Genomic DNA, 6,000 nt, shown 5'->3' with positions numbered 1-6,000 from the left:
TAGTTATTTCTTTTTTTATAGAGTTCATTCAATGCTCCTTTGCGATGGGGGGACGAGGTTTTGGATGGCGAGGATCTATAGCTCGCCCTTGGATCCGTGGAGCTGACATACTCTTCTTTTTTGGTCACGTGATTTGTGTAGGCATTTTCTATGTAGTAATAGTATCTTGCCATGATTGTACCGTCACTTTCATTATGCGATCATGTATTTATTTCATGTATCAGTGTTATAATTCAAGTACACTTTACCTTCATTTACATGAGCATTGTACACATTACTGAAACTCTTTTTTATGGCCCAAATAAAGCACATAATTTTTTTTCCCTGTTACCGTCGCTATTAGCATCACAATATGTGTCACAAAGCGTCTCTATCATCATCACTATCTGCGTCGGTATCATAGCGACGCAAATAGAGACACTGATAATGATGCCGATAGCAACTATTCTATGGCATTGCTAATACCGACGTTTTTTGCGACGACGGGGGCAAATTTCTTTATGAACATATTCGTCGCTTTGAACGTCGATATAAGGCATGTACCTTGTAGTGAATAGTATGTATTTTTACAACTAGTTGCTCCTTAGTTATATATGTATGTATGTAAAATACATTCGTAATTGTCTATATAAAATATAACCTATCATTTCTAGCTTTTTTTATATCAAATTTTAAAGAAATGTATAACTAGTATGTTAACATGAGCTCAAATCCTCCTGTTGGGGCTTGTAATGTTGAACAAGCTACCTATTGTATACCAGGTACCTTATTCATAAGTATCATCATCATCACCTCACTCTAATGACCTTCTTATTATCCTTTATTTGGCCTCCCTTTTGCCTCCTTCTCTTGCATGAATCATCATCTTGCTATGCCTATAAATGTGAAAAAGAAATTTAGAAACAATACAGTAGTTTTAATGTGTATGATGAACCAGAGGACTTAATATTCAAATTACCATGACGTGATACCACATCTACTCTGTGATTATGCTCTCCTAATATATGTGTATCAATGCATCAAATCTAAAATGATGGTTTTTAAAAGTTGTCTTGTATAGCTAGTGGAATATTGACCCACAATATTAAGTTATAAAATCAAAATATGAGGAGTGTTAGAATCAATCAATCACAACATCAAGAAATAATTAACCTAACAAGAGATTTACATACTTATTACAAACTTAGTCTCACATATCTCATTAGCTTCTAATTAAAAATGTGATGACCTATATCACTTCATTTGGATTCGACATGTCTCCCTCTACTATGGGCGAAGGATCTACATTCCACCCTTCTTAACACTTCTCTCGACTCTTTAGGATGGGTACTACTTTGTATTTGTGCAAGACTCAAGCCTTGTCATGTCTCTCTCTAGTTTTTACTACTCTTTGTTTAAATAACACCCTCTTGTACAATAGAATTTTTGGGATCTCTTTTCCAATGCAGTGATCTATGAATCTCATAAGCTTAGGATTGGAAAACCTCATATGCACAATGCTGATAGTTTGTTAGAGCACAATTGGGTTCTTAACCGTAAAAGGCAATGGAATCAAAGCCCAAGTCAAGGCCAACAAGTCAAAGTGTCACACATTTTCAAAAAAGAAAAAAAAAGGGCTTCAATGTATTATATTTAACTCTATCCATCCATAATGTTTTGTAATTGTGCAAGTGTAATTTATTCCTTGTGAATGAGAAATTTCAATTCTCTATAGTACTTTGTAAGAGCTCAGATCACTCTATGTGACATCTAATATGTTTGAGATAGATTAGATGATCTAAAACAAATGTGAGGCTTGCAGATATGAACTCTATTCACTTTTTTCTAGACTAGGACGCCTAGTAGCTACTAGTTATTGTACTTGATGAATCATTTAGTCTTCTTTTTTGAGTTTGTTCTAAGGAGTCTCCCTCATATGATTGAATACAATACTTCCTAGTATTGGAAGGGGTGATTTATGAATATCTTAATTATAGTGTGTGTGAGTTTTTTCTTACAATGTGTATGTATACTTATTTATATAGATCCTTATATGGGACATAGCTACTTTGGTAGCAACTAATCATAAACTAAGGGTTATATTCATATGTTACATAGTGATCCGTACTATATGGGTATATAGTGACATGTTATGTATGTTGAGATATCAATTAGAAAATCTAACTAACCTAAGGTGTTTGCATTAGTGGAAAGAGGATTTGTCTCATGAGCCAAAAATCTAGGTAGTTTACCAAATTTTTATGTGAAAATCATAACCTTAATGTATAAAAGGAAAAGCATAAATGTAGCATATCATACTGATCTATGCAATCTTTGAGGTTCAAGTCTTGTTTCTTCTTGTTTGTCATCTTCTATCGTCATAGCTTGAGAGTGAGTAAAGAGAGAGTGAGAGTAGGCTTGAGTGAGGGACTAGGGAGGTTGAAACTAATTTCTATCCCTTTGAGTGAAGACTTGTGTGTGAGAGATTGATTGTGAGTGATAATCAAAGACCAATTAAGAAGAAGCTCTTCTCCTTCTTTTTATTCTTCTTTTTTTGTATCTTGTTCTCTCGCTGCTTGATTTTCTCAAAGTGGATGTGAACAAGTTGAGGTGGTATCTCAATGAGCATATCCCATGGATGTGGGACCAACTTTAAGTCTTCATGCTTTTAAATTTCAATGTAGGAAGTTAAGTAGGTGAGTCCACTACACTTCAAACTTGTTCTTCTATTCTTTTCTTTCCAAGAATAGAGAGAGGTGCCTTGAACCCAGAGTATGAGCCATGAAAGGTTTGAGATCTTGAAAGAGTAAGCGTTTCATCCAATATCCCATTATTTAAAATTAACATAAAAATTTTAGTTACATTACTAAGACGAAGGACTGAACCAACCCATCTATGCACAAAAGAAGACTTAGTGTAAAAAACGCACAATTATGCTAGGAGAATATGAGGCTTACTCCAAGCCACACATGTTTGGGCTAGCAGAATTGATCCATGAGGAAATTTTCCTTATCTCTTATGGAAGCCTAATGCATGACATGATCATTGGTAGCCCAAAGAAATAATTTGTCTTCAAGGCTTCTCCAACAACTATAGGTATTTCCTTTGGCACGTCAACTTATACTACATCTTATTTTCATCTCTCCTCTAACACCCATGTTAGTCAAAAGTCCAATCATTTTGATATTTGATATCATTGTGTTTTAAAATCTATGAGTGAAGGTCGACTTTCTCTAGCCAATATTTCTACCTCTAACAATCCTATATATTCTCTCATTATAGCTAGATACATGTATTGCCCGATGCAAGTTTAGACTTAAAGCAAATAACAAGGTCCTCTTATTAGTGCATGCATTTTTAAATGACTCTATCAAATTTTTGAGTGTTTCCAACTTTATGTATTAAAACTAGAACATCATATTGGGGAATATGGGAATTTTCCATAAGTTTGGGACACATGTCAAATCTTTGGATTTGTCATAACTTGAACAGTATAACTCCAAATCGAGCGCTCTATAGCTCAATAGATTCCATTTTTCAAGCGCTTTCCAATGATAGGTCACATTATATGGTTTTGAGAAACTTATGGGCATATTATCCGGGTGCCACCTTTTTAGTATTCAAAAAATGGGGATTGGGAGATTCCCAAACTCACTAATATTGTGTTCTGGGATGACCCTTTCATTTTGACTATTTAGTACATAGATCAAATGAAGGATTCTTAATCTCATTTAGTCCACTAAAGTTAAACTTGATCTTCAATTCCCCACATGGATAACATATATTTTTATTATTTCCTTGTCCTTCAACTTGTAATATTCATGCAACACTTACTCTTATCCATAAAGCCAAAGTACTCCATGCTACTCTTCACTCTTCTACACTTATGTCAACTTGTGTATTTTCTCTCACCCCCATGAACATATTATTGGTAATCTTATATATCTAGCTAGTTGAACATACAATAGATAGTTCTTTCAAGTTTAATTCTTTTGAGAATTATGCAATACCCTAGCATGGTGCATTGCAAAAGGTAATAAAATCATATTAGACTAACCCCATGCAAGAGAAATATTTAGGATCTACAATACACTAGCATGGTGCATTGCAAAAGGTATTAAAAGTGTAATACACTAATCCATCCCACATGTCACAAATTATGTGGGACCTACCAGGGATATGGTGGCAAACTCCAACTCATATGCAAGGTCCTCCCCAAGAGCATAGCCAACATACAATACTCTTACACAAGATGAAAAGTTATTAGTCGACTTGGAATTGAATGCATTAAAGTGCATTCCGTCTTATTGACTAAGCCTTAGCAAGCAACAAAAGCATTAAGAGAGGATGGACCTGAATTATGTTTTAGCTATAGTTGTTGTTGGTGATGATGCTATAAAAATCAAGAATGAGATGTGAGAAGATCACACATTCCACAATGAGAAGAGGAAGGAATCCATTGAGACTAATAAGAATGTGTTGTGAGCTTAGCTATCTTTTTCTATTTATTGGATTTGTCGATGCTATGCATAATATGCATTGTGTGGGATCTATTTGTATTTCATGGATAAACCACTCATGGAAGATGAGTTCACAAGGTGGTTTGACTCTACCTTGTGTCTAGGGTGTCTCTTATGGAGTACAAAATTGTTTGTTGGGGATTTTTTATTACCATCATCTCCTCAAATGTCAAGAGGGGCTTTATTTTTGGATCAGTTAGTCAGTTTCAAGGGAGACCTTGTTTATTTTATGCCATGGAAGGCAAAGCTTAACATTGACAAGGTTCTTCACTTTGAGTGCCTAGCATGGGTTAGCCTGACCTTCTAATATGGTTTGATGGTGAGATCATTACTCTGGTGGGTATACTTGGGAAAACTCTTTCAAGCACTTTTTGCAAAAACTCTTTCAATATGGTTTTTGTTAGCTTAATTGTTTGCGTGGTTGTTTGTTTTGACATTTTGTAGTTAGATTTTTTAAGTTTGTCTAGGTTAGGAATTGTTTTTGTTACTTTTTAAAGATTTTTTGAGGGTGGAAACTTGATAGCCTTGGTGGAGATTGGAGTTTTGTGGATAGATAGGAGTTAGAATATGTTAGTAGTTGTGGAACATATTGAAACATATATATTTTGTTTCCTAGACTCTTGTGCACCACAAGGATTGTGGATTCACGAGTATTTCATGTTGCACTTGTCGATTACAATGTACTTGATGATTGTCTCTTAATCTTATCAAACACTTCCATGCCATGGGTTAGGTGGATGCATGTTTTGTACCGTCGTTGAGTACTAGCAAGGCATGAGGCCCGCTCTAGCTATATACAATAAATTTTAGATGCACATGCACTTGAGAGAGCACCTTCATTGAGCATGCATTGTTTCACATGAGGCCTGCTCAAGCTATATACAATAAATTTTAGATGCACATGCACTTGAGAGAGCACCTTCATTGAGCACGCATTGTCTCTAGCATGCACGAGAGTTGGAATGTTCATCATCGAGTTAGGAATCTTTGGTTGAGTGGAAAAGGTGGTTGGGTGAGTTTGAGGGTCGCATAGGACGCTGCCACTTGTGGGATGGATTGTTTTCTTGGTCAACATATCGAGGACCATATTTTTTTGAGTGATGTGAGATATTTAGGGAGGCTAGAGAGGAGTACAATATTTTCTTGTTGAATATTGAGAGGTGAGGTTAAGGTTTGTAATTAAATCAACAAACAATGTTTGCATTTTGAATGACACATGAGCATATGTAGATAGGCTAGGCATGATTTTTCTAGTGCATTTATCTTTTTGTGTTGAACATCGTTTGTTTGATTGCATAGCATGAATCCAATGTTGCATCTTTTTTCAAATCATGTTTGATTGAGCATGAGGTACATTTTTAAAAGCTTTTTCTTTAGGACATGTTTCATGAACAAAATCAAGTACATATGAAGAAAATATTAGTCTTTGAAGACTCAAAAAGGGGCAATTACCATGAGCTAGAGCTATTGATGTTGAAGTTAAGGCTGGTGCTAGTGACAT

Source organism: Lygodium microphyllum, chromosome 27 (genome assembly GCF_053477565.2).
Source record: "Lygodium microphyllum isolate KBCC chromosome 27, Lygodium_microphyllum_v1.1.10, whole genome shotgun sequence".
Taxonomy (NCBI): Eukaryota; Viridiplantae; Streptophyta; class Polypodiopsida; order Schizaeales; family Lygodiaceae; genus Lygodium; species Lygodium microphyllum.
This window is presented reverse-complemented; position numbering follows the sequence as displayed.